Source organism: Pan paniscus, chromosome 11 (genome assembly GCF_029289425.2).
Source record: "Pan paniscus chromosome 11, NHGRI_mPanPan1-v2.0_pri, whole genome shotgun sequence".
Taxonomy (NCBI): Eukaryota; Metazoa; Chordata; class Mammalia; order Primates; family Hominidae; genus Pan; species Pan paniscus.
The window spans coordinates 24,877,962-24,890,954 of NC_073260.2; the positions used below are offsets into that span (position 1 = coordinate 24,877,962).

At 44.5% G+C, this 12,993-nt stretch overlaps 1 protein-coding gene and 1 pseudogene across 4 annotated transcripts in view; one reads left to right on the forward strand and one right to left on the reverse strand.

The window, feature by feature from the left end:
* WHRN (whirlin) overlaps window positions 1–12,993 on the forward strand; it is a 109,225-nt gene that overhangs the window by 12,054 nt on the left and 84,178 nt on the right. The window lies entirely within an intron of this gene.
* Window positions 7,052–7,748, reverse strand: LOC106635134 (small EDRK-rich factor 2-like; annotated as a pseudogene).

Here is a 12,993-nt window from a genome sequence, read left to right on the forward strand (position 1 = left end):
GTGATTTTTAAGATTTTGTGCTGCTGACATTGGCCTTTTACTGTTAAAGCCTGGCAAGCGGAAAGGGTGCAGAGAATAGGAATCACTCTCTCTCCATTCTTTTTCCGTGCGTTCCTGATGTCAGCTGCAGGAAGCAGCATCATGGGGCAAGTGCACTTGTGGTTATTTATTTTTTCAATAGACTATTTATTAAAGCAGTTTTCGGTTCACAGCAAAATTGAACAGAAGATACAGAGATTTCCCATATAGTGGACACATGCTAGCCGCCCCCATTATCAACAATTGATGAACCTACATTGACACATCATTGTCACCTGGAGTATGTAATTTACATTGCACTTGCACTTTACTTTATTGGAAGCCTGTTGGGAACAGGGGAGACTGACATTAACGATTACCTACTATGTGCTGGGTGCTTTGTCCCTCCTGTTCCCTTTAACCTTCCCCAGGGGAGGCAGGCAGGCGAGGAGGGTCATGCTCAAGGAGATGGAACTGGGGAGCTCAAGGTCCCCATTGGGATTAGGAACCAAGTGGCCTCCCTGCTTGGACCCCAGCCCAAGGATTTTGTAGTCAGCCTCCTGGAAGACAATGCCAGCCAGTCCCCTTACTAGAAAGTGTGGCAGATGTCACATTTTGTACTTGACATTTGAGGGCCTTTTAAGAACCACCCAGAGACTTCACCTTACTAAGGTCGGGGGGCGGTCTGAGACCTACATATCAAGGGAGAGTGGTGTATTTCAGCCTGTTCCATCGTCGAGTGGAGACATGCATCCATACATTCTCTGAGCAGTGCTTACCACACACAGGCCTGTGGCTGATACTTAGACATCAGAGATGAATAGGACATGACCTCTGTCCTTGGGGGATAGAGACCCATCCGTGGCCACAGGTCACCCAGCATTTACAGTGCTGTGACATTCTCATGCTTCTGCATCCCTACCACCCTCTCTGAAGTAGTACCCCTACCTGCCCACTCCTCTATCCTTTTGCCTGGCTTTAGTGTCCTGCAGCCCATTTGTCACTACTAAAAGGAAATTTCTTTATGTCTTTTTATGGTCTGCCTCCCCCATTACAAGTTTGCTCCAGGATAACCAAGATTTGATCTGCCTTGCTCATTCACGCATCCCCAGCTCCCGGCACACAGTAGGTGCTTTAATATATAAATAAATATTTGCCGAATGAATGGAATGATCTTGCTCCTAATCCAGCGCTAGTGAATTCAGAATTCCCCAGCTCCTGAGAGTGAGATCTGAAGGAAGTCTGTGTATGGCAGCGTTGTGGGTGCTAGACAAAAACACTGAAAAAAGCCACAGGCTCTAGTGTGTGCTTTACCACCAAGCTGGCTTTGTGGCCGTGGGCAGTTCACGTGACATCTCTGAACCTCAGTCTTTGGAGCTGTGAAATGGGCATAACTACCTCCCACCTGCCTCCTTCCCAGGTGGCTGTGGGGAGCAAATGACTACTAGGTGTGGCAACATTTGGAACCCTCTGCTATTTCAGTGTAAGACCTTTAAAAAAAAATGTGGTCTGTGCCTGGATACTCAATGGCTTTTCTCCTCCCCTGAAGCCCAGAGCCACTCTACAAGACCCTTTCAGCTAGTTCATTTGTCACTTTGCTCTTAATTTTCAAACCGCATCCCCAGAAGTGAGTTATTTCAGCAGCCTGATTGTGTCTTTGATTCCAAAATAGAATTATGTATGCATTCTGAAGCAATCAATGAACCAATTTTGGGTGAGATATATCTTCTGGCTTTTGGGCTTCTTTCTTTTTTTTTTTCTTTTTCTTTCTTTTTTTTTTTTAAAACAAAAAACAAAAACTGTTCAGGTTTCTAGAAACCCAGCATTTTGGGTGAAGGCCAAGTTTCCAGTAACCACACATATGCTTAAAAGCTGCTTTATTCTCTGAGCATGCATAAATGGATTTATTTTTTCTTCCTTTACAGTCCCAGCACCTTTGGCTCCTTCCCCGTTTGAGAATTTGTGTTCCTTTTGCTAAATTGGCTGTGGCTTTGCTTCAGTTAGCAGCCAGTTTCGTCATGATTTTTTTTCTCTCCACCTGAGTTTCCTAATATCAGCATCCTCTCAACTCTGTATGCAAAGCAAATATATCAGCCTTCCATAAACAGGTCCCCAAATGTCCTCTTTCCTGGATTCTAAAGCTGTAGGCTGCAGGGAAGAACAGAGTAAAATGATGTAAAAAAGGATATTCCCAAATACCTGTGTGTTAGAGCCTTAGAAGTGGTAATTTACAATGTTAGCTTGCTTAGGAATTAACAAACTCCCCAGCCAGGCCTTAACCATGCTAAAGTTTGGGAAACACTGTCTTCCTTTAGGATTCCTCCATCCCCAACACTGTTTATCCCCATAAAGACTTGACCAGAGAGGTGAACCTTTCCTGTCCCCATCCTTAACTATCTTGCAGCAAGATTCCACTTGTGTAAGGTCAACTGACATACTGGAAAATCTGAGGAAGGGTGGTATGTACCCAAGAGGTTAGAGATGGGTTTTGGAGATGGACCTGGGTTCATCTGACAGTGTAACTTGGCTGTGACCTTGGGCAGGTCCCTTTGCCTTTCTGTTACTCAGATATCCTACCACCAAACCTGGCCCATAGTCCTCACAAACATGTCATTGTTGCTGTTGAACATCAAAAGTCTGGAAAATATGGCAGTGGAGGTCCCGCTGCAAGCATTGTAATGAAAAATGGTATGGACTGCCTTCGCTTGTCTTTGAAAGTCTTCTGTTATGCCTGCTTAGTTTTTTTGTTTGTTTGTTTGGTTGGATTTTTTTAGGTGGCATTGGAAGAAAATACTGGACTCAGGGCCCATGTGATCCACTGTAGCTGTTTGAATTGCAGAGTCATTTACTGAATGTAGTCAATATCCCCACATAGACAGAGTTTCTTTAAAAATGTAATTGCTCCTATCTGGCTTTTGGCATCGGCATTTTTGCTTTATAGCAGTAATAAAGCCTGGTGGTTGAATAGAATTTTGTGTCCCCCCACCGTCCCTTCTGATTATCTGTGAGGCCTTATAACAATGTGGGTGGCATACCAGACAGTTGCATGACCCACAGTGTGACAGCATTGTCCCCTGGATCAGCTGCATCCATAACTTCGTTTCCCAGCAACCTTCCCTGATGGCCTCCCCAGGGACCCTGATGAGGAGGGAGAGGAGGTGGCTGTTTTTAGAGCCCATTAAAGCAATTAATGTAGGTGAAATTGGTGATTTGTTAACATGGGCTTTTGCACTTAAAAAAAAAAAACCCTGTAATTTGTTTGAGCTACATCTGAAAAGGTGTACAAAGTCTCATTAAGAGGTTTCTGATTAAGAAAAGAAACGTGGTCCAGCTTTCAGAAATTAACCTCCCATGTGGATAGGAAAACTTTGAAAGTCAGGGGAGGGATTTTCCTTCTGCCATGTCCATCCTCCTGTCCCTGGACGGAGGGGTGGCATCCTTTGTAGTGTTTGGACCCAGTGTACCCTTTTCCTTTTCTTCATCTCTTTCCTTCTGCCTCCCTCCTCTTTCTCTTTAGAGAATCATACATTTCTCCCAAATTTTCCCTGACTCTCTTGAGCCCCTCTCCTCCTGCAAGTCCTTCCAATCCTGAGATTTTTAAGTCTGCTTCTCAGGTCCATATACATGTACAGCTCTCCCTCAAATTCCTCTTTCCCCAAATGTCTGCATCTCCACCCATCTTCTAGCCTTGTTGTCGCTGCACGGGATCTGTGCCTCCTTTTAGTGTATTTATCTATTTTTTAATTGCCTTCTCGTTGTGCTTTCTCTCGCTCTTAAATTGTGGATATTTCCCCTGCTCTTGTTCCCCACTTTCTCCCACTTGAGTATTGCACCAGCCCCAGGGAGGCTGGACTCTCCAGGCTTTACTTCTTTCCAGCACTTCTCAGACCACACCTCCCTCTTCCCCGTCACCACCATCGCCACCAGCACTGCCGAACTGTAGCATCCTCCTGGCCAGCCTTTCTGTCTCCTGTCTTGCTCGTCTGCCCACCGGTCTGATGTCCATCCTGGTGACCGGGTACACTCTCTAAATACATATCTCATGAAGCTGTGCCCTGCCTACAACCCTGCTCTTGAGCTGGGAGCCTGCAGGGCAGACGCCAAGCTCCTCAACCTGGTGTTTGGGCTGCCCATGCTCTGATCTTTACCAGCAGTCCTGTTCCCCAAGTTGTGTCCACTCTTGGCCAAGCAAGCAACATACCCTCCTCTGAAGCAAGGCTTTCACTCTCTCCACCTGTTGACACCACTTATCCTGTTAGGTGCAACCTCAGTACGTCCTCTCCAGAGGACCTGCCTGCTCACCTCTGCCGCTGTCCCCATCCTGAGGAGCCTGCTCTTCTCTCCTGAAACCCACCCCCCCCAGCCCCCAGTGTCATGGCCTTTCTCACTTCTGTCACGACACAGATAATGCATTTCTTGGTGTTTTCTTTTCTTTGTTGCTCATTGTATGATAATAACCTTTGATAGAGGGCTTAGAATGAGCCAGACACTGTTTTCAGTGTATGTGTATAAACTCACTTAAGCCTCATAATCACCCTGTGAAGTTAAAGTAGGTATCATTTTCATCACTTTGTTTTCCAAAATCGCCAAGAGTTTGTCACTTGCCAGTCATCCCAAAGGTGGAAAGTGACAGAGCCAGGATTTACACCTAGGTTTTGTTGACTTGAGGGATTGCATCTTTGCCCCAACAGCAGAGAGAAGGGATGCCCCACAGTGCTCGAGCCTGAGCTCCGAAGCCCTGGGTTTCCAAGACTGGCTCTGCCACTTTCTAGCTGTGGGGCCTTGAACCAGCTTCCTAACCTCTCTGATTCTCAGATTCCTCTTCAGTGAAATTGTGATGGGAATAATAGTAAAGTAGCAGACAAGTTACTACCTTCTCTGTTCAGGTTTCCTCATCTCTAAAATGGGGATACTGAAGATTATGCAGACAATGTGTTAAAGCACTGGGTGCATCTATTGGTCTGAACATTTGATGATCATTTACCATGTTCAAACTCCTGTGTTGGGATCTGTTTTCCTACCAGATGCTGCTCTTCCTGGCAATGTAGAAGGTACAAAACAGATAACACGCACAAGATGTTTACAGTACTTAGCGCACTAAAAAATATCACCACCACTGGGAATCTTCTGTGACATCACAAGCTCTGTGTGGGTTTCATGTAAATCCCCCACTGACACTTCACCATACCCCCCCGGGAGAGGACTCTGAGAATTGGAAGAGGAGGTGACCCATCACGGGCACACAGTCAGGGGCACACAGTCAGGGGTGGTGGGACTAGGATTTGAACCCAGGTATTCTGGCCTCCAAAGTGCATGCTCATTGCCAGGGCTCTCGGCTGGCTGCTAACGGAGAAGCACGGCATACAGCCCAGCGTGGTGCTGGCAAGAGCAGGAGTTCAGTAAATGTGCGTTTCCTCCCTGAGTTTTTTCCTTGTGGAAATGGCTTTGTAGCTATTTGATGAGAAAACCTAGGCTGCAGCTTCCCTGTTCTCCCCTGGGCACACTGTATGCATTTTATTGACTAGATTTCAGGGACAGAGGTGGCGTTGGGCACTTTTTCCTTTTTGTTTTTTTCCCTTTTCCTCTCTCTTATCTCTCTCACCGTGCCTTGACCTTTGTCAGGTTTTCATTTTGTACGTTGTCTGTGGAAATTCCCTGATAGATAACTGGTGACTTGTGAAATTATCTCATTGAATGGTGGAGTCTCTGAATTTGTCTACACTGCCTGATCAGCACACTTCAAGGATGAGAGGAGGGTCTCTCTCCTGGGCCTCATGTGAAAGGCTGGTGGTCATTAACTCTGCTGTCACAGACTGGACAAGTTAAAGGGGCATTTTGTTTGGTCATAGGAAACAGATGGAATAGAGGAATTTGTCTAGGCTGTTAAATAAAACGTTTTTTCTCCCCACCCCCCAACCCCCACTTTTTTTTTTTTTTTTTTTTTTTTAAAGATAGGGTCTTATTCTGTTGGCCAGGCTGGAGTGCAGTGGCGCGATAACAGCCCTCTGCAGCTTTGAACTCCTGGGCTCAAGTGATCTGCTTGCCTCAGCCTCCCAAGTAGCTGGGACTACAGGTGTGCACCACCACACCTGGCTAATTGTGTTTATTTTTGGTAGAGATGAGGTCTCACTGTGTCGCCCAGGCTGGTCTCAAACTTCTGGGCTCAAGCAATTCTCCTACCTCGGCCTCTCAAAACACTGGGATTACAGGCGTGAGCCACTGTGCCGGGCCTCTTTATTTTAATTACCTAACATATATGGACTTAATTGTTTTTCTCTTTTTGAGATAGGGCCTTGCTCAGTCACCCGGGCTGGAGTGCTGTGGTGCGATCCTGGCTCACTGCAGCCTCAACTTTCCAAGCTCAAGCAATTCTCCTGCCTCAGCCTCCCGAGTAGCTGGGACTACAGGCTTGCGCCACCATGCCCAGTGTGGTGTGTATATATATTTGTGTGTGTGTGTTTATTTTTTTTTCTTTTGTAGACGTGGGGTTTCACCATGTTGCGCAGGCTGGTCATGAGCTCCTGGGCTCAAGCAATCCACCCGCCTCCGCCTCCCAAACTGCTGGGACTACAGGTGTGAGTCACCACGCTGAGCCTGGACTTAATTTTTAAAACTTGAAAACTTCAGAAAAATGCCAAAAGACCCTCCCCAAGTCAGTAATAATTGTACCCACTCACCTGCCAGAAATAATCACTATTGACAATTAGAATACCCTGTGTGCATCTGTGTATGCATTTATATTGGGAATTCTTCTCAAAGCTGCCATTCTGAGCATCGTTATCTAGCCTATTCGTTACACCAAGCGATGTATGATGACTGTGTTCCCACCTTGATAAATGTTTCTACACTGTGATTTTTTAATGATTGCATAATATATCGTAGTGAAGAGGTACATGATTTATTTAACTAATTTCTTCTTGTTAGTTTGTTTTTTAATATTATCCATATTGCTGCTTTAGACATCCCTGCACATTCATCTTTAAGCACATTTCTAATAATTCCTTGGGCTGTCTTTCTAAAGGTGGCATTGGCTCGGGGGAGAGGCACAATTTTAAAGCTTCTGATTAACTGTTGCCAGACTGCCCCGGGACGGAATTTGTTTTGTATATTCCCTCTCAGCAGCGTTTAACAGCAGTTGATGCTCTTCATTTTTCTCCAGCCATGCCGACACTGGGTATTATATTTCTTTTCCATTTTTATCAATCTGTTAGACAAAAAGGTATCCTGTTTTAATTTACATAACTTAAATAGTGAAGTTAAGCTCTTTTTTTTTTTTCAAATTACAAAGCTACTTTTAATACTTTGGGGTGAGCGCCACAGGAATAAAAAACACTGGGAAGGGGTAACCTTGTCACCCCGGGAGTGACCCAGGAGGAGAGAGGCCACCTGATGGGGGAAGGAAGCACAAAAGGGACCCGCTGCAGACTCAGGGCAAAGGGAAGCCATCAGGGCTGGGACTTGTGGGCCCTGCAGGAGGAGACGCGGGCATGGTGGGACTGGCTCCAGGCACTCAGGCAAAGGGCGGGAGGGTTGGACACGAAGCACAAAGCTACTTGGGTTCCCGCTGCTTCTCGTTTGCCTTTTTCTCCTTCTGCTGCATGATCTCCAAGTCCCTCTGCTTGCGGGTGGCGGCAGAAAGCCTGTCATCTTGGTGCTTTCCCTTAACCGAGGCGCGCTCTGCTTTTTCATACTCTTCTGGTGAGGAGCTCTTGCTGGTTACCACAGGTCATGGTGATGGCAGCGGCTCCGACCTGCCTCCGTTGCATCCCCTCATTCTGTCCCATGTTGCAGTGAAGTTAAACTCTTTTACATGTTTATCGTTTGTGTGTGTGTTCATGTATTTACACGTATATATTTCGTGCATAACTGACTGATATCCTATGCCCATTTCTCACAAGAGTTTTGCATTTCAGTGTCATCAAATCTATCATTATTTTTCAGACATCGGCTGAGTAGGTTTTTAGGAAATGGCTGATTAATCCACCTTGAATTCAGATTTTTCATCTGAGCTTGAATTAAATTGGAAGCCCATCACCTTTTCAACTGAGAATTGTCAGAAAGTGATGAGGCACAGGGCTATCAAGAGTCTGGGAGGAGACTAAATCCCATCAACGTATCTATTCATGGAATGAGAAAACGATATGGATATAAACAGATATTCCTGATGGATCTCTGTGCTTCGGACATCGATCCCAGACAACAAAATGCGCCATTGCAAACCCATTGGGGCTCATCTTGAGTGAATATATTTATGACTCTGAGAATCTTGTTCTTCCTTAAAGAAAAAAAAAGAATAAACAGACAAAACTTAAAAGAACATTTATAAAGCAATTTACTTAAATTATAACAGACTAAAAGCCAGGCTTTGAGGATAATTGAAGAATTGCATTAAAGAGGAATCAATATCTTTCTGGAATCTGTTCTGTCCTTATGAGTTGTTTTGCAAAGGGGTGGACAGCCTATCTGTCACTTTGTTGCAAATTTCTTGTAGCATTCTTCCCAAGGTCAGGATTTTATCCCTCTCTTTGAAGGTTTATGTTTTTTTCTTTTCACACAGCCTTAACTCATCCAGACATTTAGAAGCAATGACAGTGGAGAGCAGGGACTTTAAAATGTCAGGTCTTTCTTCCAGCCTCTGAGATCCCGGCATTCCCAGCATGGAAGCAAAGGTTTCCTTCTGCATCCTTACATTGAACCCTCAGAGAAGGTCAAACTCTTAAAGAAAAGAGGGTGGAAGGAATGAACAGTTGGTTTTTATATCTTTTTTTAAAAAAACTTTTTCTTTAAATGTTCTTCTTTCCTTAAATACTCTCCTATCCAGCCCGTTGGTTTTTAAAAACCTACTTCGTGAGGCCCAAATTAAAGGCATATTTAAATAGCATTAAAGAAAACCAGAAAAGGGGAGAAGACACCCACGTTCCCATCCTTCTAACTGGACATCGTACATTTCTCTGCCATCTCCCCTGGCCTTTATCCTTGTGTATTCACATTTCCTCAATTGTCGAATCACCTGCTTCCTTGCATTTCTTTTTGACGTATGTTGTCATTTCATTTAATGATCCTTATGTTGAGCTGCATTTCAGGGATGGGGTCTTGGATGAGTTCACACCAATGCTCTGTGGTCCACTCGATTTACCCTGGGATGCAGCAGCTCAAGGAAGCGAGATGGCCGCACAGAGCCGGAGCAGATGGACCATGTCGTGGCATGGCTGTGTCGCGGGTCCTGGCTCCCCGATGAGCACACAGATGCTGAGGATGCTACTGTGAAGCCACAGTTCTTTGAGAAACAGAATTCTTACCTCACCATTGCCCAGTTATGTCATCATTCCAAAATAATGTAAGAATAACAATTTTTGGACTTTTGTTTAAGAGAATGTTTACAAATGACATGTGTTCTTAGACCAAACTCAGTAGCTGCAGAGCCTTTCTATAGAGTGGAGGGAGAGAGGTAGGAGGAGAAAGCAGAATGATTGCCCAAACATCTGTAAAAAGGATCTCCATCTCCAGCTGCATAGAAAAGGTATCTAATTCTAGAAATGTGCTTCGATTTTAGTGTTTATTCACTCAGCAGTGGTTTTATTGAGCATCTACCATGTGAATGGTGTAGTTTAACCCCCTCTTTAAACTTTACATATCTCATTTGCTTATTTGCTAATACATTTATAATTAAGATTCTTACTTAAGTCAAAAGTAATTGAGTGAGTTAACCTGAAAAGCACTTCATTAAAAAGGTAGAGGAATCAGAAGTGATCTTGGAAAGTGTGTGTGTGTGCGCGCGCGTGTGTGTGCGTGTGTGTGTATGTGTGTGTGGTGCCTTTGATAGGAACAGTATTTATATTGAAATTGAATTCTGAGCCCCCTAGCAACCAAGACAAAAGGAGAAATTAATGGATTATTTCCATTCTACTAGAGAAATCATTGGTAACTTCAGGAGAGGTAAATTTCCTTATTGGTGTTCAATTCCAAGAAGAAAGCATCCTTTCATTTCTTCACTGTCTCTTTATGTGGAATCTCTTACCATCTCCTATGTTTTCTATTTATTGATACATCTCTGATCAAGCCACAACAATTTCTTGCTTTCCTGGTCAACTGAGAAGAGTGTAGATAATAAAATAATCATTTGCATAAGTAAGTATGTTGAGATATGTACTTTCAGGGACAGAGCATCACGTGCAAAGGCCTGAAGTGGAAAAGAGCTTGGAGTACTTGATCCTTTAAGAAAGTTCAGGTGCCAGGGCAGGAGATGAGGCTGGCCAGGCGTCAGGACCAGGCGCACAGGCCCAAGATGCACTGTGGGGAGTTTTATAGCAGAAGCAATGGGGAGAGTTTGGGGCAGGGAAGGATCAGAATCCACGTATGTTTTATAAGGATTCTCTGGTTGCTCTGCAGTGACTGGGCTGAGAGAGGAGGCTGGGAAGCTGTTGCAGTTAGTGGTCCCTGTAAGAGGTAATTAACACAGATGAAAATGGTACAGATGGAAGGAGCTTGGAAGACAGAGTGCTAATTAGGGTTTTACTTTCTCATGACATTAAAATATGCTACTGGGGCAGAGTCCGCATCACCAATTTCTGTCCTCCCTCAAAGCAGGGCTAAATGGGAAGGGACTTTCCAGTCCATGTGGCTGGACACAGCACCTGCTCGGGGTTCAAGACCCTAAGGGAATTTCTTTTGTTTACATCCTGTGAGGCCCATGTCCTTTTTAAAAACCCTCCCCTGTCTGTCTTGGGCCAAGGTGTAGGATTGGCCTGGTGTTTAAGGGGGTGTGAATCCCCTTAAACTGCTGGTGAGAGGGCAATGGAGAGAAGCGAGGAGAGAGGTATAAAAGCCCTGCCTTTTATCTTCTGTGACCGTGCATAGACACTTCACCACCTAGAATCGCTTTCCTCATCTGTGCAGTGGGAAGAATAAAATGTGACATCATCGCTGTAATTTTGCTGTTACTAATGCTACCCACTATTTGCCAAGCACCTCCTGTGCGCCCTGCCCAGTGCAAGATGCTTTGTGCACATTTTCTCATTGGCCCTCATTCAGTTTACATGACAGCTCCATGAGCATAGGCGTTATGGCCCCTTTTAATAGGTGGGAACACTGAGGCCAGAGAAGTTAAGTAACTTGTCTGAAGTCTCATAGCTAGGAAGGGGTTGAACACTGTTTGAGAATGGCTTTCTAGCAACTGTACCTTCCACTGGAAAACCCTTTTGAGGGAGTTCCCACGCTAAGACACCACCAGGTTACCCTTTTCATTTTGGTGCTTTGCAGTGCTTTAGGGCCCAAGATTTAGCCCCCAGATGATTGGAAGATAGAGCCAAGATTTGCCTAAACTGGGAGCTTTTTGGAAACTGTGGAAGAAAGCACGAAGGAGTGTGGATCTCTCCACCAGAGTGAGCACTGCCTTGGGAGAAGGACATTGCGAGGCCTCCACCCAGCCCTGTCCACATTGTCAGGGGAATTCAGGTCCTCTGTAGGCCCAGATGGCATAGTGCTTCCCCCTGCAGGTAGATACAGGAACTACAAAAGGGATAAGGCATGCCCCAGGGGACACTGGCAAAGAAATGTGATTGTCTGTGAATAAAGACTCACTGCCTGTGGCTTCAGGAATTCCATTTTTCTCTAGTTTAGGGAATTAGATGCATGTATGCCCCAAGATGGCACATACAAGGATGTTCATCGCAGGTGATGGTGCTAGCAAAAAATGAGAAACACCCTAAATGTCCATTGATAGGAGAATGAGAATTCGGTAGTGGTGAGTCCCTTCCAGGGAATGGGATGGAGTATTGGAAGAGTTGAGCTTTATGTCATTGAACTGGTAAGAAAAGATCTTCAAAATACATTTTTAGTGGAAAAAAAGATGGAGCAGAAAATGTTCAGTTGTGAGTTGATTTATGTAATCAGATGATAAGCTTGTATATGTATATATACGTGTTTATAAAGTACAAGAGCAAGTCAGGAAGGGCAGACATCAACACATATCAGTTGTTACCATGGGTGGTGGGTTGAGACTTCCACTCTGGGTTCTGGGTACTGAGTTCTCTACAGTACCCAGAATTTCTTGTTGTTAGACAAAAAAAAAAAAAAAAATTTTTTTTGGTATCTCTTACCTAGGTTCCAGGTGCTAAACTTTTTGTATATATATTGACTAATTTAATAATCAGAACTACCCTGTGAGATAATACCTCTGTTATCTCTTTCACTCTCTCTCTTTTTTTTTTTTGGTATCTCTTACCTAGGTTCCAGGTGCTAAACACTATATATAATATATATATACACACACACACACACACACACACACACACTCTACACACTCACACACACTAATTTAATCATCAGAACTACCCTGTGAGATAATACCTATGTTATTTCTCTCTCTCTCTCTTTTTTTTTTTTTTTTTTGCCTGGGAAGCTGGGGCACAGATTGGGTAAGTAACTTGCCCAAGGTTACTGTTGGCAGGTGGCAGAGCTAGGATGGAATTCCTACAGCCTACCTCCAGGGCTGTGGCTCTTAACCACACTTTCTTCACTTGTCTCTCCAAATTCCATGTGTATCTAATGTGTCTGTGCTCACATTAAAGTGGAGAAGTGTGGTCTGCCTGACTACTGATCTGAAAGAGCACTGCTCTGTGTCCTAATTTGAACAGATTCCTGAGGCTATCTGGCATATAGAAAACTCATTAAATATCTTGTTCAGTGATGAATGAATGGATGGTTGGCTAAACGAGTGAAAATGAGCAGGGAGAGGTTCTAAAGGAAACAGAACATGTAATGTGCCTCAAGGAACTTGTCTTGTAGTCTTAAAGACAAGATCACGAATGTGACTCACAGCCTGTGGTATAGACGGCAGCACAGTCACAGAAGTGTGCTGGATGCTCTTGGAGGACAGAGTCAGCCACAATCTGGGAAGCTTTTCTGGAGGTCGTGGGAAAGGAGCTGAGTGTTGAAGGCAGCGCAGATACGAGGAAATGTGGATTAAAGAAGGAT